Here is a 23,866-nt window from a genome sequence, read left to right as displayed (position 1 = left end):
TCTATTTAAGAATTTTCCACAGTTTGTTGTGATCCACACAGTCAAAGGCTTTGGCATAGTCAATAAAGCAGAAAGAAGTAGATGTTTTTCTGGAACTCTCTTGCTCTTTCGATGATCCAACGGATGTTTACAATTCAATCTCTGCTTTCTCTGCATTTTCTAAATCCAGCTTGAACATCTGGAAGTTTACGGTTCACTGTTGAAGCCTGGCTTGAAGCTTGATGCTAATTTCACTGGGTTAACCTTCTTTTCTCTCTGGACTTGACAAAGAAACAGGCATTTATATTATAGTCCTGCAATGCAGTGTCTGAACTGATTTCCATCTGAAGACTCACAGGAGATAGTTTGTTCCTATCCCAAGCCTCAGGGAATATGGTTGAAAATCACAGACCCTCATCCCTGTGAATGTCTCAGAACCCTCTCTCCCATGCAGGTGTGGGTCTGGAGGAGAAGGCTAGAGTGCAGCTATAAGGTATCTGAGGACTTGGACAGCTGTGCAGGAGAGGCAATACTTTCACCCTGCTTGGCTTGGTCACTGGGAGTCTGCAATAAACTGACTACAGACAGACTACCAGAAGAGACGCTCATGTTTATTAATGTTTAATATGCATGCGTGGGGGCATCACAGGAAAAAACTGAATACCCCAAATGCAGTGAGATTTGAGAGCTTATAAACAATCTTAAGAAGAGAAAGAGTTGCAGTTTGCTTGTTGTTTAGTCACTAAGTCATGTCAGACACACTGCAGCCCCGTGGACTGTAGCCCGCCAGGCTCCTCTATCCATGGGATTTCCCAGGCAAGAATACTGGAGTGGGTTCCCATTTCCTTCTCCAAGGGCTCGACCCAGGGATCAAACCTATGTCTCTTGTGTCTCCTGCACTGGCAGACAGGTCCTTGACCACCAGTACCACCAGGGAAGCCCTCTAGTACACTTAAAGGAGAGTAAATAATTATTAGGAAAGATGTATGGGCCCTTATAAGAATAGATGGAAGGTGTGATAGTCTGTGACCAAGTTTGTTTGGCTGCGGTGTCAAATTCTAGTCTCATTTCCTGAATGAGTCCATCTTCTCTGGCTGATGAAACCTCCCAGGAGAGAATTTATGACAATTTAGCTCCTTTTGGAGCATCTGTCTTTAAGCAGGGAAGAGAAGTTCAGAGAAAGCTTCTCCTTGAATTTGCTGTTTTACAAACTGTGTCTGTTGAAGATAATCAACACACAAAGAGGCATATTCGGGGGTGGCCTGTCTTAAAACACCTTCAGGTGCAGAGACATGTGCCTTCCACTCTCCTAAGCACAGAAGAGGTGGAGCAGGAGAAGGTGGGTCTCCTGGTGAGGAGGCGATGCTTCCATGAAGACCAGGGGGATTTTCTGGGGGATGGGGTGTGGTGGGAGCTAGCTCTCCATGCAGGGGCACCCAGAGCGCCAAGCAGCCCTGCCTCCAGCCTCCTCTATGCCGCTCCCTCTGGATTCCCACCTAACTCTGGATGGAAGCTAGACGTCTTCTTTAGCTTCTCCTGCCCTCTCCCAGCTTGTCTGCGGTGTGTCTCTGGGTCACTGGCCCATCCCCTCCCTGATTCCCCAGCCGCATCTCTAACATCACCCTCTCCTGTAGCTTCAGCCTCACTGCAGTCAGACGGAGTTTGTCACACACTAGAACACCTCTCATCTGTTCTCCTGAGGGCCAATGTGTCTTCCCTAAAAATTATTTACTCTCCTGCTATTGTCTTCTCTTGTGGCTCAGACGGTAGAGAATCTGACTGCAATGCAGGAGACCCAGGTACGATCCCTAGGTCGAGAAAATCCCCTGGAGAAGTAAATGGCTGTCCACTCCAGTATTCTTGTCTAGAGAATTCCATGGAGAGAGGAGCCTGGTGGGCTACATTCCAGGCTGTCACAAAGAGTCAGACACAACTGAGTGGTTTCACTTAATCATTGGACTACTACCCCTTCTCTTATTAAGATACCACTTATGCTCTCAAATCTCACTGCACTTGGGGGTATTCACTTTTTTCTGTGACTCCCCCCTGCATTCATTTCAGTTTGTTGAACATTTGGAAGAAGATCTCTGCGATCGCCTAAGATACACCAGATGTACAATGTATGCAATGCATCTTTCCTCCAGCTCAGTAACTTTTAGTTTCCTGTTTTGTTTACAGAGCCATCCTGATATCAGTCATGCAGACATGCAGCCACGATTCTACCATGAGCTCCTACCTTCTCAGCAGCCCAAATACACCATGTCTCTGCCCCCAAAGAGTCAGCAGATCTCAAGCCCTCTGCTGTGCTGTCTGTATTTTGCATGAACACCCCCATATCAGCCCTTTTTAAATCTCCCACTATTCAAGGTCACCGTAAGGACCACTGCATTAAATGTATTCTCTGAGAGCTGTTCTCTAGTATCCCGGATCCAACTTTCCTTTAACTTAACGGACCTCCCAAGTGCCTGCAGGCTATAGCATCCCAGGCCCTCCATAGCCTGCCTGTCACTTTTTTCTTTCTCCTCTTTAGTAGGTATCATGGTTTCCTATCTTGAAATTAGTGAATATCCTAGAAGAGAAGCTTAGTGCAGTGGATTCGTTATACACTGGAAAGAAAAGACCTTTATTTTTGTATCAGCTCTGCTTGTCAGTTTGATGTGACCATGGGCAAGTAACATCAACTCACTGAACTATATATATATATATATTTATCTAAAGCCCAGGTCAGCAAATTATGGCCCAGTGGCCAAATCTAGCACACTGCCTAGCTTTGTAATCAGTTTTATTGGAACATAGCCATGTTGGTGCATTTACATATGGTCTATAGCTGGTTTTGTTCTATAACTGCATGGCTGAGTAGCTGTGACAGAAACTGTTTGTTCTGCAAAGCCTAAAATATTTCCAATCTGCTCCTTTGCAGAATAAGTTTCCCAAATCCTGATCTATAGTGTGATCTCTGAAGTTTACAAGCTCTTACATTTTATGATTATAGCTAACTATATTTATAATTGCTTAAATCATATATATATATATATATATATACACATGTATACATATATACACACCAGTGGAAAATTAAGCTGTTTATCCCATTGTATATTATGATTTGCATGCAAAGGGAATTCAGGTCACTTCATCTCTAAGTTTAAATTTCCTTACTTTTTAAATGATGCTAGCACTTACCTCTTAGGGTTGTTGTGAGATTTAAAGATAAAAATACTTCTAGAGAGGACTTCCCTGGGAGTCTAGTGGCTAAGACTCCACACTTCTAACCCTGGGGAGTGAGTTCAATCCCTGGTGGGGGCACTGAGATCTCATATGCCATGAAGTGCAGACAAAAAGTAAATAAATAAAATAAAATCTTAAAAAAAATGCTTGCAGAAGTACCTAAACTCATGTCTAGCATGTGGCAAGTATTTAACATGTTACTTTTCTTTCCCTGAATCTTCTCAGTCATTTTATAATAATCGATCTATAGCTGCTGCTGCTTAGTCGCTTCAGTTGTGTCCGACTTTGTGCAACCCTATAGACGGCGGCCCACCAGGCTCTCCTGTCCCTGGGATTCTCCAGGCAAGAACACTAAGAAGAGAACAAAAATTCTCTCTTATTTAACAAGTCTTGAGATGAACTCTCACCACTTCAGTACCAATAGTCCAAGTCAAACTTGGCTTCAGAATCTATATAATACATGTAATAGCTTTGTATTTGCTTTCCCTCCTCCTCTCCCATTACTCCGTCTTTCCATGCATGAAGGCAGTAAACGCAGTCTGCTTACATAATTAAAGGCTCTGTGAAGGGTAGGATTATTGGGGGCAGGCCTTGCCCTGGAGTGTGTAGGGCGATAATCACGCAGACATGCATCAGTAGGACCAGAGCTGTCATTAAAGGAAAACAACAGCTTAGTATCTGATCGTATCTGTGTTATATCCTGTGCAATCCTGGAGTGAGAATCTTCCCACCACACTTTAGAAGTAAGTATAGTGTTTAAGATAGAATGGCAATCTCAGGAACAGATGAGGCATCCATGAAAATACGCTGCCCGTGTCATTTGCTTTAGGGGAGAAATAGTTGATTGGCAGCTCCAGCATGTGCCTCTCTGATCCACCCCCAGGAACGTGCTGAGGGTGTGCTTCCCCAGGGTGGCTCACAGCCAATGACTGGACACTGGGGACATTAAAACTGCAAGAGTCCCCATTAGCCTGGGTGAAGCTTCCTAGACTGATGCTACCATCTGAGATTCCACCTACACCATCTCCTCCCGTCTCCTTTTCTCTTCGTAGATGTCAGGTCTGAAAGCTCTCCCTGCCCGCTTCTGCCTTCTCAGCTTTACTCTTTGCAGGTCTTTCCACCAATGACTCCCCTGGAGCTTGATGCTTGCTTCATAGAGGACCAGAACTAGGACAAATAGACCTGGAAGTGTCTGAGAAAACAGGTGCTGAACCCCTACGGAGTAGTGGATCTGTGTGGCACAGGGATGCCCTTTGGTGGCCATGGGACTCTTCTGCTCAGATCTGTGTCCAGGAGCATCATCTGCAGGGAGTGATCTTGACTGCTGGGCCACCAGCTGCAGCCACCATGAATGCTGAGACCGCCTTGCCACAGGCTGATCCCACCCAGTGCCTGAATCTGATAGTGACAATGTTTCTGGCCCTTTTTTCCTGATATGGGACATTCTCAAGGGTACCATCAACTCAGGAACACCCACGAGTTTAGAAGACTTTCTCAGACCACTGTCTTGGGTCTGGAGGTTCTTCCTACCCAATCTTTCCCCTCTTTCCTTGCACAGGTATATGAGTATCACTGTGGTCTGACGCTCTCCCCATCTACTAGGATGTCTCACCTTTATCATTTACAATTTCCCCAAGAAATCCCTTGTATATGTAATTTCATCTTGGAACCTGCATCTCCACAGACTCAACTGACCATAGGAATAATCAGAAAAATGGAGCTAGCAATCATGTATTCAGTCGTTAATTCATTCAACAAATATTCATAGATCTTCTTTGTGTGCCGGATATTGTCCTAATGATATTAAGTTAAATAAACTAGTGTCTGTCCCTTCAGTGAAAACAGTTAAGTAACCATTCTCTGATCTATTCTAAGTGACAAGCACACATAGTCTCAGTAGCAGGAATTTAGTGGATAAATAGATCCACACTAACAGAAGTAGTGACAAAACCCAAGGGGATACAGAAAGAAGAGTTGACCTGTTCTCTATGGAGCAAGTTAGAAGGCAAGGCACAAACTTCAGAGTTTGGTGAAATTCTAAATGTGAAGGCTCAAGTTTAATGCAATCACGCTAGGAAAGGTATTAGCATTTAGGGGAATTTGGTTGGGCATTGCCTCAGATTTCCTTGTGATGAGCAAAGATTTTAATTCTGGCAAAACCTTTTTACCAAGCCTTTTGAAAGTTGGCATCCATCACCTGAGTAAACAGAAATAAATGTGCAGATATCAAGCCAAAGTGTAAAGAGAGGAGGGGACCTGGGTGAATTTGCCAAGGGATAAAATGTTGAAAATTCTGAGAATGCATAAAAATTCTACAGGAATAACAAAATGAACTTATGGATGTGTTGAATCCATTGTGCATGGTAAAGAAATAAGCCCATTTCATGGCGTTAGTGCTATCACTTGTGATGTTAAAGACCATAATATAAATCTCATGGGGTGGGATGCCAAACAGTTTGGAAGCAGGTCATCTGTTTCCTCATTGGTTTCAAATGTAAGTATTAAGCATCAAGCAAATTGCTGTCCAGGATAATCATAGAAAATGGCACATTTAAGGGGCTAATATACTTTTAATATGGACTCTCAAAAGTCTTCTCCAGCACCACCATTCAAAAGCATTTATTCTTTGGCACTCAGTCTTCTTTATGATATTAAAAGAATTAATATCATAATTTCGAATGGTGGTGCTGGAGAAGACTTTTGAGAGTCCTTTGGACTACGGGGTAAATTGGAAGTGGTCAATCAGGAGGTGGCAAGAGTGAACATCAACATATTAGGAATCAGTGAACTAAAATGGATCGGAATGGGTGAATTTAATTCAGATAAGCATTATATCTACTAATGAGGGCAAGAATCCCTTAGAAGAAATGGAGTAGCCCTCATAGGCAACAAAAGAGTTCAAAATGAAGTACTTGGGTGCAATCTCAAAAATGACAGAATGATCTCTGTTCATGTCAAGGCAAACCATTCAATACCACAGTAATGCAAGCCTAGGCCCCAACCATGAATGCCAAAGAAGCTTAAGTTGAACAATTCTATGATGACCTACAAGACCTAGAAGTAACAGCGAAAAAATTGTCCTTTTCATCATAGGGAACTGGAATGCAAAAGTAGGAAGTCAAGAGATACATGGAGTAACAGGCAAGTTTGACTTTGAAGTACAAAATGAAGCAGAGCAAAGGCTAACAGAGTTTTCCCAAGAGAATGCACTAGTCATAGCAAATACCCTCTTCCAACAAAATAATAGACAAGTCTACATATGGACATCACCAGATGGTCAATACTGAAATCAGATTGATTATATTCTTTGCAGCTGAAGATGGAGAAGCTCTATGCAGTCAGCAAAAACAAGACCAGGAGCTGATGTTAGATCAGATCATGAACTCCTTATTGCAAAATTCAGACTTAAATGGAAGAAAGTAGGGAAAACCACTAGACCATGCAGGTATGACCTAAATCAAATCCCTTATACAGTGGAAGTGAGAAATAGATTCAAGGGATTAGATCTGATAGAGTGTCTGAATAACTATGGACAGAGGTTCTTGACATTGTACAGGAGACAGTAATCAGGACCATCCCCAAGAAAAAGAAACCCAAAAAAGCAAAATGGTTGTCTAAGGAGACCTTAGAAATAGCTATGAAAAGAAGAGAAGTGAAAGGCAAAGGAGAAAAGGAAAGATATACCCATTTGAATGCAGAGTTCCAAAGAATAGCAAGGAGAGATAAGAACGCCTTCCTCAGTGACCAATGCAAAGAAATAGAGGAAAGCAATACAATGGGGAAGACTAGAGATCTCTTCAAGAAAATTAGAGATGCCAAGGAACATTTCATGCAAAGATGGGCTCAATAAAGGACAGAAATGGTCTGGACCTAAAAGAAGCAGAAGACATCTTAAAGATGTGGCAAGAAGACACAGAAGAACTATATATATAAAAAAAGATCTTAATGACAAAGATAATCATGATAGTGTGATCACTCATCCAGATGCAGACATCGTGAAGTGCGAAGTCAAGAGTTCATTAGGAAGCATCACTAGGAACAGAGCTAGTGGAGCTGACGGAATTCCAGTTGAGCTACTTCAGATCCTAAAAGATGATGTTGTCAGATGATTGCTGCCCTCAATATGCCGGCACATTTGGAAAACTCAGCAGTGGCCACAGGATGGAAAAGGTCAGTTTTTATTCCAATCCCAAAGAAAGGTAATATCAAACTACTGCACAATTGCACTCATTTCACACTCTGGCAAAGTAATGCTCAGAATTCTCCAAGCCAGGCTTCAACAGTGCATGTATGGAGGACTTCCAGATGTTCAAGCTGAATTTAGAAAAGGCAGAGGAACCAGAGATCAAATTGCCAACATTCTTTGGATTATAGAAAAAGCAATAGAATTACAGAAAAACATATACTTCTGCTTTATTGACTACACTAAAGCATTTGACTGTGTGGATTACAACAAACTGTGGAAAATTCATAAGGAGTTTGGAATACCAGACCGCCTTACATGCCTCCTGAGAAATCTGTATGCAGGTCAAAAAGCAACAGTTAAAATGGGACATGGAACAACAGCCTGATTCAAAATTGAGAAAGAGTACAACAAGGCTGTATATGTCACCCTGCTTATTTAACATCCATGCGGAGTACGTCATGTGAAATACTAGGCTGATGAAGAATAGGCTGGAATCAAGATTGCTGGGAGAAATATCAATAACCTCACACATGCAGGTGACACCATTTTTATGGCAGAAAGCGAAGAGGAACTGAAGATCCTCTTGATATCGGTGAAAGAAGAGAGTGAAAAAGATGGTTTAAAGCTCCACACTCAAAAAACAAAGATCATGGCATATGGTCCCATCACTTCATGGCAAATAGGTGAGGAAACAATGGAAGCAGTGACAGACTTTATTTTCTTGGGCTTAAAAAATCACTGCAGATGGTGACTGCAACCATGAAATTAAGACACTTGCTCCATGGAAGGAAAACTGTAACCAGCCTAGACAGCATATTAAAAAGCAGAGACGCTACTTTGCCAAAAAGGTCCGTCTAGTCTATAGTTTTTCCAGTAGTCATGTATGGACATGAGAGTTGGACTAAACAAAGTTGAGTGCCAAAGAATGGATATTTTTGAACTGTGATGTTGGAGAAGACTCTCGAGAATCCCTCGGACTGCAAGGAGATGAACCCAGTCAATCCTAAAGGAAATCCTAAATTAAATGCTCTTCTGGAGGAGAAAGGGATGACAGAGAATGAGATGGTTGGATAGCACCACCGACTCAATGGACATGTGTCTGATAATCTCCAGGAGTTGGTGATGGACACAGAAGCCTGGCTTGCTGTAGTCCATGGGGACACAAAGAGTCAGACATGACTGAGCAACTGAGCTGAATGGAAAGGAAATAAGTCCTGAATATTCATTGGAAGGACTGACGCTGAAGCTGAAGCTCTAATACTTTGGCCAGTTGATGTGAATAACTGACTCACTAGAAAAGACCATGATGCTGGGAAAGATTGAAGGCAGAAGGAGAAGGGGTTGACAGAGGATGAGTTGGTTGGATGACATCACCAACTAGATGGATAGGAGTTAGTGTAAGCTCCAGGAGTTGGTGATAGACAGAGAAGTCTGGCGTGCTGTAGTCCATGTGTTTGCAAAGAGTTGGACATGGCTGAGCAACTGAACTGACTGGACTACAAGGAGATCAAAGTGGTCAATCCCAAAGAAAATCAACCCTGAATTTTCACTGGAAGGATTGATGCTGAAACTGAAGCTTCACTACTTAAGCCACATGGTGCAAAGCATCAGCTCACTCAAAAAGACCCTGTTGCTGGGAAAGATTGAAAGCAAATGGAGAAGAGGGTGGCAGAAGATGAGATGGTTAGATAGTATCACTGATTCAGTGGACATGAATTTGAGCAAACTCTGGGAAATAGAAGAGAAGAGATGAGCTTGGCAGGCTGCAGTCCATGGGGTCACAAAAAGTCATACATGACTTGGTGACTTAACAAGTGCTTTTAAGCATCTCAGATCCATTCCCTGGTTTGGGTCTCAAGAGACCTTATAGGGATATCTTCTCCGATTCATACAGTGAGGGATACCAGAGTAAGGAAAAACTTAGTGGTAGAGAATGGGAAGCACCACTATTTTGAGAGACATCCTGATGTTTCGTCCTGGACTGTTACTGCCACCAAATATTTACACCACTGTTTCATCACACACACACACACACACACACACACACACACACACACACACACACACACACACACATTGTTTCCCTGCATGCGTGCTCAGTTACTCAGTTGTGTTTGACTCTTTGCAACCCCATAGTCTGTAACACTCCAGGCTCCTCTGTTCATGGAATTCTCCAGACAAGAGTGCTGGAGTGGGTTGCCATTTGACATCCCAGAGAATCTTCCTGAGCCAGGGATCAAACCACCACCTCCTGTGTGATTCTTTACCACTGAGCCATCCAGGAAGTATCTAAGTAATTTGCATTTAATGATTACTATTGTGATAAATTTAGTCATCATTCTCATTGAAGGTAAGGAGGAAAAAAAAGACCCTTTTTGTTTCCTTGTTATGTGCATACAAAGCCATTTTCACCTCATGATGACTTTTACTTAGAAATGAGGGACTGCAGCCTACCAGGCTCCTCCATCCATGGGATTTACCAGGCAAGAGTACTGGAGTGGTTTGTCATTGCCTTCTCCAACTTATGTAGCATCCACCACCTCAGCAAGCTAAGAATGTATTTTTGCTAGGCCATTACCTAAAACGACCTATGGAAATCTGACAAAGCCTTTGACATTCCAGCAAGTTCTATTTAGGATGATGCTGTGTACTTAGAGCTGTGTGCTCTGCAGCCCCAGCATCACAAGCAGGAGGATGAAGCAGCCTTTTTCCTGGACTCCCAGCGGGGCTTAGTTGGCGCTGGCTCTCCCTTGGCTTAGCTGAGGCTTCCAGTCTGAATTCCTCCTGGGGGGCTATAGATCTCTGGTTTCCATATTAACTGCTCTCTAAGGTTCCTCCTGAGTGATATGCAGACTGGCATTATTTTTAACCCCTGGAAGCTGGCAGGGGCTACTTAGCCCATCTGGGAGGGAGACAGCCTGAGCTTTGGGACCCTGAATAGAAACCCATCAATCTTCCAAGGAGCTAGCCTGTACAGCTCCATTGGCTCCACTCCTGCAGTTGTCCCTAATCCTGGTAGGGAAGAGTACAGAGGACAGAATGGGAACTGCCTAACCATTCCTGGCTCACCCATGGAGTTTCATGGAAATGGGACCCTAAAGTCCTTTTCTGCTTTCCTGGATCTCTGAAGCTGGCAATGTCAGCTTAGTTCTTTTGTTTTTGTTTTGTCTTTTTTTTTTTTCCCCCAAATGATGCTATACAATGGCCATTGCCCCCTGGGAAAGAAATTTGCTCCAATTTGAAACCAGAATAAGTGTCCTTAGTGTGCGGAATGCTTTCAAAGAGCATAAGCAATTTGTAATTGTTAGGCATTCATATCCTTCTCCACTGGCAAGGCTGTGGAGGTGGAAGCAGAAAGGACTCATGGTTGATCACAGTAATAAGAGCAATAATAGCTATAATGATAGAAGCTAGTTTATTGAGCATTGAGGTTTGTTAGACAGTGTTTTAAGGACCCCTGTAACTGATCCAGCATAGCTATTGGGTCTTCACAGAGCACTGAAAGAGAGTAACTAAGAGGGACTCCACTGGACAGAGCAGAAGTGAACACACAGAGACGTTAAGGTGACCAAATCATACAGTCAAGATGCAGCAAACAGATGGCATTCATGATATTCAGGCCATTCATCTTCAAAACCTCTTAGTCATCACTTGATGATGTGAAAGACACTAGCTCTAGGAAACACTCTTGCAGTTATCTTATTCTACCTCTTGGGCCAACAGATCCTTATCCTTTTCCTTTAACCTCTAAGGCAGAGTTTTCAAAAATAAAAATAGAAAATAGAACCTTCCTCAGAGTTCCAGGGTAGTGTCAGAGCAGTACATTGAAAAACCACATTGCTTCTCCTCTATTATACGTCCATTCAAGAACAGTAACTTTTCAGTCCAGGAGGTCTTGGCCGTGGCGCAGTTTTTTTAAGCTCACCTCATGTTGGAAAGAGGCTGTTTTTCATGGAGATCTATGAAAGTCAAAAATTCATCACAATGAGAAAATGGGCAAAGATGGAGCTGACATTACCTTAGCAGCCAATAAGCAAGGTGAAAAGACAGCCTTCGGAATGGGAGAAAATAATAGCAAATGAAGCAACTGACAAACAACTAATCTCAAAAATATACAAGCAACTTATGCAGCTCAACTCCAGAAAAATAAACGACCCAATCAAAAAATGGGCCAAAGAACTAAATAGACATTTCTCCAAAGAAGACATACGGATGGCTAACAAACACATGAAAAGATGCTCAACATCACTCATTATTAGAGAAATGCAAATCAAAACCACAATGAGGTACCACTTCACACCAGTCAGAATGGCTGCGATCCAAAAATCTGCAAGCAATAAATGCTGGAGGAAAAGGAACCTCCTACACTGTTGGTGGGAATGCAAACTAGTACAACCACTATGGAGAACAGTGTGGAGATTCTAAAAATTGCAAATAGAACTACCTTATGACCCAGCAATCCCACTTCTGGGCATACACACCGAGGAAACCAGAATTGAAAGAGACACATGTACCCCAATGTTCATCGCAGCACTGTTTATAATAGCCAGGACATGGAAACAACCTAGATGTCCATCAGCAGATGAATGGATAAGAAAGCTGTGGTGCATATACACAATGGAGTATTACTCAGCTGTTAAAAAGAATTCATTTGAATCAGTTCTGATGAGATGGATGAAACTGGAGCCGATTATACAGAGTGAAGTAAGCCAGAAAGAAAACACCAATACAGTATACTAACACATATATATGGAATTTAGGAAGATGGCAATGACGACCCTGTATACAAGACAGGAAAGAGACACAGATGTGTATAACGGACTTTTGGACTCAGAGGAGAGGAGAGGGTGGGATGATTTGGGAGAATGACATTCTAACATGTATACTATCATGTGAATTGAATCGCCAGTCTATGTCTGACGCAGGATGCAGCATGCTTGGGGCTGGTGCATGGGGATGACCCAGAAAGATGTTATGGGGAGGGAGGTGGGAGGGGTTCATGTTTGGGAATGCATGTAAGAATTAAATGACATTTAATTTTAGCCTTTGACCTTCCAAGAAAATAGGGCATGCTCTATGGATCATACAGCATAGTTTAAACCTGTAAAAAGTCAGCTTTCATGGCAAGCCTCTCTCTTTGGAAGAATCCTTTCCAGGGTCAATTGACTATACTCTGCATGGCTTCCCAGGTGATACTAGTGGTAATTACCCTGCCTACCAATGCAAAAGTTGGAAGACACAGGTTTGATCCCTGGGTTAGGAAGACCCGCTGGAGAAGGGCATGGCAACCCATTCTAGTATTTTTGCCTGAGGAATCCCATGGAAAGAGGAGGAGCCCTGTGGGCTACAGTCCATGGGGTCAAAAAGAGTCAGACAAGACTGAAGGGACTTAGCATTCACACGAATGCTACATGGTTATAGCCCTGATCATTTTGAATTGAGAACTTTATATATTCCATACCTAAAAATATAAAGAAAGACAGATAAAACACAAACTGAGTTCTCATTTTATCATCTGCCAGACCAAAAAAAAAGTGTTAATAAATTTTCCATGAAGTTACTTCTGAGTGGGAGGTGGGGGAGCACACACAAACATTCTTCTCATCTGGAAAGACAAGGCTTGATGACTTAATTTTAGAAAATGAATAGGAAGAACCAACATTTATCAACAATTTTCTCTTAACCAGAACAATAATCTGAGCAGTTAGCATTCTTTGAATTTTCACATTAGCACTGTCAGGAAAGTGTTATAATTACATTGGTCATACCCAAGGTCCTTCAGTTCAATTCAGCTCAGTTCAGTCGCTCAGTCATGTCCAACTCTTTGAGACCCCATGAATCTCAGCACGCCAGGCCTCCCTGTCCATCACCATCTTCCAGAGTTCACTCAGACTCATGTCCATCGAGTCAGTGATGTCATCCAACTGTCTCATCCTCTGTCGTCCCTTCTCCTCCTGCCCCAAATCCCATCTATTTCCCATGAAGTGGAAACAGTGTCAGACTTTATTTTGGGGGGCTCCAAAATCACTGCAGATGGTGACTGCAGCCATCAAATTAAAAGACGCTTACTCCTTGGAAGAAAAGTTATGACCAACCTAGATAGCATATTCAAAAGCAGACACATTACTTTGCCGACTAAGGTCCATCTAGTCAAGGCTATGGTTTTTCCTGCGGTCATGTATGGATGGGAGAGTTGGACTGTGAAGAAGGCTGAGCGCCAAAGAACTGATGCTTTTGAAGTGTGGTGTTGGAGAAGACTCTTGAGGGTCCCTTGGACTGTAAGGAGATCCAACCAGTCCATTCTGAAGGAGATCAGCCCTGGAATTTCTTTGGAAGGAATGATACTAGAGCTGAAACTCCAGTACTTTGGCCGCCTCATGCAAAGAGTTGACTCATTGGAAAAGACTCTGATGCTAGGAGGGATTGGGGGCCAAGGGAAAAGGGGACGACCCAGGATGAGATGGCTGGATGGTATCACTGACTTGATGGACATGAGTGTGAGTGGACTCCAGGAGATGGTGATGGACAGGGAGGCCTGGCATGCTGCGATTCATGGGGTCGCAAGGAGTCAGACATGGCTGAGCAACTGAACTGAACTGAACTGATGGGGCCAGATGTCATGATCTTCGTTTTCTGAATGTTGAGCTTTAAGCTAACTTTTTCACTCTCCTCTTTCACTTTCCTCAAGAGGCTTTTTAGTTCCTCTTCACTTTCTGCCATAAGGGTGATGTCATCTGCATATCTGAGGTTATTAATATTTCTCCTGGAAATCTTGATTCCAGCTTGTGCTTCTTCCAGCCCAGCGCTTCTCATGGTCCTTAATCAGGGTCAATTCCCAACTCCCCCCACCAGCCCCCGAAGACTTTTCAATTTTTGGAGACATTTTTGGTTGTCATAACTGGGGGTAGGGATAGGGTGGCGCCGCTATCATCCAGTAGGTAGAGCCCCAAGGATGCTGCTAAACATCCTGCAAAGCACAGGACAGCCTTCAGTGTTAAAAAATAATCCAGCCCAAAATGTCAACAGCGCCAAGACTGAGAAACCCTGCAAGAGACTAAAGAAGTAAAACTCTGAGTAATACATTCAATATTTTATAATTTTAATCTACAGTCAAAATTATCCCCTGCCTATTTTCCTCATCAAATAACAGATAAAAAAATAAAAAGATAGCAAGGTGTTATAGACAAGCCTTAAAAGAAATTTCCAACTCACTCCACGAGGCTGCGACAATCTTGATTCCTGAATCACACAAGGGCATTTTCGAAAAAGAAAATTATCAGCTTATTTACTCAATGAAATAAGATGTGAAAATCTTGAAAAATTGTGGCACATTAAATCCAGCAAATACAGATAATCTGACTAAGTAGAGTTTGTCTCAGAAATTCAAAGATGGTTCAGCATTGTAACATCAGTTCATGCAATGTATCACATCAATAGATTATGAGATAAACCATAAATAGGCACAGAGAAATATCTGAAAACTTCAATTCTCATTTATGAAAACTAAAATTTTTAAATCTTAAGAATATAAGGAAATTATTTAAATTGACATCTACTAAAAATATTTAGTAAAGGCCACGATGGTGTGGTTCACTCACCTAGAGCCAGACATCCTGGAGTATGGGGTCAAGTGAGCCTTAGGAAGCATTACTGTGAACAAAGCTAGTGATTGTTGTTGCTCAGTTGCTAAGTAGTGTCTGACTGCAACCCCCTGGACTGAGCATGCTAGGCTTTCCTGTCCCTCACCATCTCCTGAAGCTTGCTCAAACTCGTGTCCATTGAGTCGATGATGACATCCAACCATCTCATCCTCTGTCATCCCCTTCTCCTCCTGCCTTCAATCGTTCCCAACATCAGGGTCTTTTCCAATGAGTTGACTATTCATATCAGGTGGCCAACATCCTGGAGCTTCAGCTTCAGCATCAGTCCTTCCAATGAATATTCACGACTGATTTCCTTTAGGATTGACTGGTTTGATATCCTCTCGTCCAAGGGACTCTCAAGAGTCTTCTCAAGCACCACACTTCAAAAACATAAATTCTTCGGTGCTCAGACTACTTTATGGATCAACCTTACATACATACATGACTACTGGAAAAGGTAGTGGAGGTGGTGGAAGTCCAGCTGAACTATTTCAAATTCCAAAAGATGATGCTGTTAAAAAGCTGCACTCAATATGTCAACAAATTTGGAAAACTCAGCAGTGGCCACAGGACAGGGACAGGTCAGTTTTCATTGTAATCCAAAAGAAGGAAAAAAGAAAAAAAAGAAGGGTAATGCCAAAGATTGTTCAAGCTACCATACAATCATGCTCATTTCACATTCTAGCAAGGTCATTTTCATAATCTTTCAAGCTAGTCGGTGAACTGAGAGCTTCCAGATGTACAAGATGGGTTTAGAAAAGGCAGAGGAACTAAAGAGCAAATTGCCAACATGCGCTGGATTATAGAGAAAGCAAGAGAATTCCAGAAAAGCATCTACTTCTGACTCATTGGCTAAGCAGAAGCTTTTGACTGTGTGGATCACAGTAAACTATGGAAAATTCTTAAATGGATGGGAATACCAGACCACCTTACCTGTCTCCTAAGAAACCTGTATGCAGGTCAAGAAGCAAACAGACCTGGTCATGGAATAACTGATTGGTTCAAAACTGGGAGAGGAGTACATCAAGGTTGTATATTGTCACCCTGCTTATTTAAGTTATATGCAGAGTACATTATGTGAAATGCCAGACTGGAAGACTCTCACAAATTAGAATCAAGATTGCTGGGAGAATTATCAGCAACCTCAGATATGCAGAGGATACCACTCTAATGGAAGAAAATGAAGAGGAACTAAAAAGCCTCTTGAGGAAGGTAAAAGAGGAGAGTGAAAAAATCTGGCTTAAAATTCAACATTAAAAAAAAAAGATCATGCCATCTGGTCCCATCATTTTATGACAAATAAATGGGGAAGAAATGGAAAGAGTGACAGATTTTATTTTCTTGGGGTCCAACATCACTGCAGATGGTGACTGCAGCCATGAAATTAAAATATGCTTGCTCCTTGGAAGGAAAACTATGAAAAACCTAGACAACATATTAAAAAGCAGAGACATCACCTTGCTAACAAAGGCTATGCTTTTTCCAGTGAGCACATATGGATGTGAGAGTTGGACCATAAAGAAGTCTGAACACCAAAGAATTGATGGTTTCAAATTGTGGTGTTAGATTCTTCTGAGTCCCTTGGATGGCAGGGAGATCAAACCAGTCAGTTTTAAAGGAAATCGATCCTGAATATTCATTGGAAGGACTGATGCTGAAGCTGAAGCTGAAGCTCCAGTACTCTGGCCACCTGTTGTGAAGAGCTGGCTCATTGGAAAAGACCTTGATGCTGGGAAAGATTGAAGGCTGGAGGAGAAGAGGGAGGCAGAGGATGAGATGATTAGATAGCATCACCAACACAACGGACATGAATTTGAGGCACCCCACTCCAGTACTCTTGCCTGGAAAATCCCATGGGTGGAGGAGCCTGGTAGGCTGCGGTCCATGGGGTCGCTAAGAGTCGAACATGACTGAGCAACTTCACTTTCACTTTTCACTTTCATGCATTGGAGAAGAAAATGGCAGCCCACTCCAGTGTTCTTGCCTGGAGAATCCCAGGGACGGAGGAGCCTGGTGGGCTGCCGTCTATGGGGTCGCGCAGAGTCGGACATGACTGAAGTGCCTTAGCATTAGCAGCCAGGAGATCGTGAAGGACAGGAAAGCCTGGCATGCTGCTGTCCATGATGTCACAAAGAGCTGGACAGGACTTCCAGACTGAAAAACAGCAAATCAACAAAAACACGTAGTGATGACCCTTGTGTGCTGAGTTGCATCTGACTCTATGCAATCCCAAGACTGCAGCCCTCCAGACTCCTATGCCAATTGGATTTTCCAGGCAAGAAAACTGGAGGGGGTTGCCATTTCCTTCCCCAGGGGATCTCTCTGACTCAGGGTTTGAACCCTTGTTTGCTGTGTCTCCTGCATTGGCAGGCAGTTTCCTTAACACTGAGTCACCTGCAAAGCCCAGATGAAGTGCGTGGGCTCTGGAGCAGAAGCCTTGCTATGAGGCATATGGGGTCTTATTTCCCCTTCCAGGGACTGAACACGAGACCCCTGCATTGCAAGGCAATTCTTTAACCACTGGACCGCAAGGAAATCCCTGACCTTTAGAAGTATTGAAATTAATGAAACAAAAATGCTTGAAGTTATCACTTATACTTAGCACGGGAACTCTAAAAAGAAAAGAAAATATATAAACAATTAAAAGTGGAAATGACAGGATTACATACAAAGAAATGTAAGCAAAGCTACAGACTATTCAAACTAATAAGATGCTGCATGTAAGTTGCTGTAAATAATATTAGCATATGAAAATCAATGGCATGTATATACTTCATAATAATTACAGACCGTAATGAAAAGAATCTATTCACTATAAAAACAAATTATAAGATCCTTAGCAATAAGTGTAACAAAAAATGTACAGTACTTTTGGAGAAAGGATTGCAAAACATTTCTGAGGAATTATTAAAGAATGTGTGGTTAAGTGGAAAGATACAAAATACTCCTCAGTGTAAGATTTAATACTGCAAACAGGATAAGTTCTCTCAAGTTAATTGTTAAATATTAATTCAATGCAATCTCAACTGTTTTTGATGGGCATTATCAAACTATTACTATTATTTATATGTGAGAACATTGGACCAAAACATCTAAAATTTTTGTTGCTGTTATTGGTTTCTCTGTGTGTGTTTGTGTGTATGTGTGTCTGCTTCTTTGCTATTTGTGTCATTGGTCTCTTTATCTGTTCATGTGCCTCATACTTTAATATGTTTAAATTATTTTGCTTTTTCGTATATATTAGTATCTAGTAGAACAAGCCACTGTTTTTGCTCAGCTATTTCAAAATTAACCTTACTACTCATGTACTTTTATTCTTCCATATAAATTTTATAATAAATTAATCACTTAAAATAAGTTTGAAGCAAAAAATAGAAGAAATGACCTATAAGATATGACTTGCAAAATTATAATATTTATGGCAAAACGGTAATTGACACAGATGAATAGAAAGAAATAGAGAATCTTAGCAGTCCTATACTCCAATGATAATGTGATATGCAATGTAGATGGCATAGTCAATAGATTGTGCTGGCCGGTCGAGGGAAGTTCATTAAATCCTCATCTCACAGCATAAATAAAAATCAAAACCAGACATATTTTTAAAGGTTCAGCTCCTTCAGTTCAGTTCAATTCAGTTGCTCAGTCATGTCTGACTCTTTGCGATCCCATGAACTGTAGCACCCCAGGCTTCCCTATCCATCACCAAGTCCCGGAGCATATTCAAATTCATGTCCATTGAGTTGGTGATGCCATCCAACCATCTTATCCTCTGTCATCCCCTTCTCCTCTTGCCTTCAATCTTTCCCAGCATGAGAGTCTTTTCTAATGAGTCTGTTCTTTGCATCAGGTGGCCAAATTACTGGAGCTTCAGCTTCAGCTTCAGCCTCAGTCCTTCCAATGAATATTCAGAGTTTATTTCCTTTAGGATGGACTGGTTAGATCTCCTTGCAGTCCAAGGGACTTGTTAATATGTTTAAAAGAAAATACAGGAGAAAGCCTTTAAGGCTTTGGGACAGGAAAGTATTTATTTAAAAAAATGACAAAAAATGTGAACAATAATTTGCCTACTTCAAAGTTAAAATTTTCAGTTTAATTAAAAGACTGAGAGAAGAAATTGACCATATCAGTGGAAACAGTGTCAGACTTATTTTGGGGGGCTCCAATGCAGCCATCAAATTAAAAGACGCTTACTCCTTGGAAGAAAAGTTATGACCAACCTAGATAGTATATTCAAAAGCAGAGACATTACTTTGCTGACTAAGGTCCGTCTAGTCAAGGCTATGGTTTTTCCTGTGGTCATGTATGGATGTGAGAGTTGGACTGTGAAGAAGGCTGAGTGCCGAAGAATTGATGCTTTTGAACTGTGGTGTTGGAGAAGACTCTTGAGGGTCCCTTGGACTGCAAGGAGATCCAACCAGTCCATTCTGAAGGAGATCAGCCCTGGGATTTCTTTGGAAGGAGTGATGCTAAAGCTGAAATTCCAGTACTTTGGCCACCTGATGCAAAGAGTTGACTCATTGGAAAAGACTCTGATGCTGGGAGGGATTGGGGGCAGGAGGAGAAGGGGATGACAGAGGATGAGATGGCTGGATGGCATCACGGACTCGATGGATGTGAGTCTGAGTAAACTCGGGAAGATGGTGATGAACAGGGAGGCCTGGCGTGCTGCGACTCATGGGGTCGCAAAGAGTCGGACGCGACTGGGCAACTGAACTGGACTGAACATAACTATCAAATGATTCGTTTCCTACATTTAAGAAACACTCTTACAAATCCATAAAAAGTAATTTTAAAAAACGAATGGAAAGTGTATACTATATGTAAATAGATGACATACAGAAAACACATATGAATGGTCATCACGTAAAACGACAATGTTTAGCTTTTCTGCTAATGGGGAAATGAACATCAAAATCGCACCAAGGGGAAATTCAGTGGCGGTCCAGTGTTTAGGCCTCAGTGCTCTAACTGCTGGGGCCCAGGGCTGGATCCTTGTTCAGGGAACTAAGAGCCACCAACCATGCAGTGTGGCCTGAAATAAAATAAAATATTGGTAATATTCATGACCCAAACTGGCAGAAATTTATAAAATTCTGAGTTTCCCCTTCTGTCAAGTATGTTGGGAGTTGGGAAGAACATACCCCTTGAAGGGTGGAGAATTTATGTATGTCTCTGAGTGCATTGTGGTAATATCCAATAAAGTTGAAGATGTGATTATGATTGACCCGATAAGTGCCTACTTAGATAAAAATCTGAAGTTTTTGAACCTGTGCACAAGTGACATACACGAGAAATTCATGTAGAGAGCTGGAGGCAGAAAGAGTTGATTCACAGGTTGGGGAGATTTACAAGCCAGGAACTGAACATAATTTTATGGTCCTATGAGGGACAGGTCCTTGGGAGGACATGGGGACTTCAGAGGGCACTGGGGACCTTTCTCATGAAGGAGACTGGACACTGAGCAGTGTCCTTGGCTTGACACGGAAGCAGCAAGACATAACTTTGAAAATAAGTTTATTTTGTGTGTGTGTCTATTGCAGTTTTTTGCCTTGCTCTTCCCATGAGGTTTTGATAGAGCAGTCTACATGTGTACAAGGTTGTTTTAACCTGGTCTTTTTTCTGTCTAGAGAAGTTCCTTTAGCATTTGTAGTCAAGCTGGTTTGGTGGTGCTGGATTCTCTGAACTTTTGCTTGTCTTTAAAGCTTTTGATTCTTCCAGTGAATTTGAATGACAGCCTTAAACAGAAATAGAGTCACAGATATAGAAAACAGTCTTATGGTTACCAGAGGGGAAAGTGAGGGAGGGATAAATTAAGAAATTGGAATTGACATATACACACTGCTATATTTAAAATAGGGCTTCCCTGTTGGCTCAGTGGTAAAGATTCTGCCTGCCAATGCAGGAGCTTCAGGAGATATGGGATTTGATCCTTGGGTCAAGAAGATCCCCTGGAGAAGGAAAGGACAACTCAGTCCAGTATTCTTACCTGGGAAATCCCACTGACAGAGAAGCCTGGTAGATGAAAGTCTATGGGGTCACAAAAGAATCAGACATGACTTAGTGACTAAACAAGGATCTATAAAATAGATGACTAATAAGGACCCACTATACAGCGCAGGGGGTTGTACTCAGTACTCTGTAACAACCTACAAGGGAAAACAATCTAATAAAGAGTAGATATGTATGTATGCATAAATGATTCACTTGGTTGTACAGAAGAAACTAAAACAATATTATAAATTAATATATTCAAATAAAAATTAAGAAAAAACAAAGTGTGTAACCAATGCAAAAAAGAGAAGTTCAGGCTTTGGACAATGAGCACAACTATAGTGACCCAAAGACCCAGGGCAGAGAGATACCCAGGATTTAGTTAGCTGGGCATTTCATGCTGCCCCAAGAGGAACAGACCAGAGTGATTTCCATTAAATTTTCCGCCAGCCTGACAGTGTGGTGCTTAGCATCCGATTTCATTTGATTTTAGGAAAAAAAAAAGAATGGACTAATTTTTGCAAACCTGAGTTTGTAGAGTACTATTCATACCAGCTGCTTAGACATGTCCACCGTTTGAAGCTCATGCATGGAGCTCCTGATGAATTTTCAGCTTGAAACCTTGGACTAAAAATTCATGCCTTAGACATCCTTCCCTCGTTAGAGCAATTATCACATTATGCGTAATTATAAAGATTATTTTTACCTCCCCAGTCTCAGGGTCTCCCATGCCTGTCATGTAATAGCCTCCTTGGAAACGTTCATGCCTTCCTTCTGGTAGGTCTGTAGCCACACCCTTCCTTTGCCTCCAACAGACACGCCTGAATTTCATATGGAATGATATATTTAGGAATATGTTCTTGACTTTTTATTTTTATCAAATCCTGCGGCATACTGGAGTCGGTTGTTCCTCTCTCATATCTGTTCCTGGCTTAAGGCTAAATAGTGTACCAATCAAAACCGAGTAGAATCCCCCTCCCACCTTCAATGACTTAATTATGAAATGAAAATCCCAGGAATTCCGGCAGAGCATTTAGCATCAGACCTTTTTCTTCTGCAGGCTCTTCACAGGCTATTAGGCTAATAAGCTTTACTATCTGTTCTATAACCTCTGGTCGTTATTCAGCTGAGTGAGCATTAAGACGGGAAACATAATGAGAGGAGAGCAAGGTAAACTTAATAAAGCATTCTTTGTTCTCCTCGTAGAGATGGAATAATGGGCAATTTCTTCTTGTTTATTGTCCACATAAAGGATTTAATGGGATCTGCACCCTCGCTGAGACTAGGAGCTTTGTCCTGGAAAACTTGCTCTCAGCTGAGAGCAGGTTTAGAAGCAGCTGCTGGGAGGAAGAGCTGGGACACCCCAGGCGTTTCCATACATGCCGCCTTCTTGGAAGGATCCTTGGTACTTCTCACACAACCTTGCTAAGGCTGTTCTGTTGTGCATTGAATTATAATACGCAGATTTGACCTTTTCCTCTTTAAAAAAATTTTTTTTTAATTGAAGGATAATTGCTTTACAGAATTTTGTTGTATTCTGTCAAACATCAGCATGAATCAGCCATAGGTGTACATATGTCCCCTCCCTCTTGACCTTTTTCTTACTGGATAACCAGGTGTGCCGCATTCATTTAGAACACGGATTCTGGGTGGATTTATAAGCCACATTATAGTTTAGCGGGACAAAGACCTGAAGGGTCACCCAAGTGGGTTCTTAGTGGCAGAAGGGAAAAGAGTTAGTGTCACATTTGGTTGGGAGGTGGAGGGGGGCAGTTAGGTGAATGTTTTGTCAATGAGAAAAGGATGCTTCTTATTTAAATCACAAAATGTACTTATTGAACAGATGCTTATATAAAGCTTACTCTTTTCAAGTCTCTACTCGAAGAACTTTACAAATATTAAAGCATTTAATCCTCCTAATATTCCCATGAGGTAACAACTCATTATACTCATTCTATAGTTGAGAAAATGGAGGCATGGAGAGGTTACGTTAGTTGCATAAAGTCACATAGCATAATTTGCCCAAGTGTTGGAATTTAGCTCCAATGCAGTGAAAGGCTGAGTCACATTTACTGTTGATAAAAATGTGCATCCCTATAGATTTAATCAAATAACGGATGGTAAACCCATATTGATAGTTAGGATGCTAAACTCAGAATTTCTAATAAAAAAGAAAGAAAGGAATAGTTACTGAACATCTACTTTATACCTAGAAGTTAAAACATGTTATCTCATGCACTGACATAAAGGAGAAATTATTCCCCTCATATTACAGATGAGGGAACAAGGATTATAGAGATTAAAAGATGTGTCAGTGGCCCCACAGTTAGTTGGCAACAGAACTTCAGCTTGACTATACGTCTAAATTCAATGTTTTTGCATTTAGCATCTTCTAAAAAATACACTCTATCCCAGACTGTGGATCTGATGTCAGAGTTTTCATCATTCTTCTACAGAACAGTCAATGCAGTAACTGGCTGCTACTATGTGCTATCATTACAGAAGTCACTGCATCTAAACGCATATTTTTGGCACAGAATCCTTTTCCACTTTTATCACAATTCACCAATTTTCTATGGTTCATGTTACTGTGCAGTGCTTTGCAATGCTCTGAATACAATTTTTGACTCCCTGTTAATGCTCTTGGTCTTCTTTCCTAGTTTTCATTTTTACTGAGAGACAACCTGGTTTTCCAACAAAGGCACAGTGTAATTTTTTCCCTTCCTAAGTGGCTGAAAAGCTCACATTCATGACATTCTTTGCCCCTTCCTTTGTGATCAGTCCTTCTGCCCTGTTCTGTTAATAATTAGAAAGATAGCACCTCTTTCTTCCCTTT

Source organism: Ovis aries, chromosome 6 (assembly GCF_016772045.2).
Source record: "Ovis aries strain OAR_USU_Benz2616 breed Rambouillet chromosome 6, ARS-UI_Ramb_v3.0, whole genome shotgun sequence".
Classification (NCBI taxonomy): domain Eukaryota; kingdom Metazoa; phylum Chordata; class Mammalia; order Artiodactyla; family Bovidae; genus Ovis; species Ovis aries.
The sequence above is the reverse complement of the archived record's forward strand: the minus strand, read 5'-3'. Positions refer to the sequence as shown.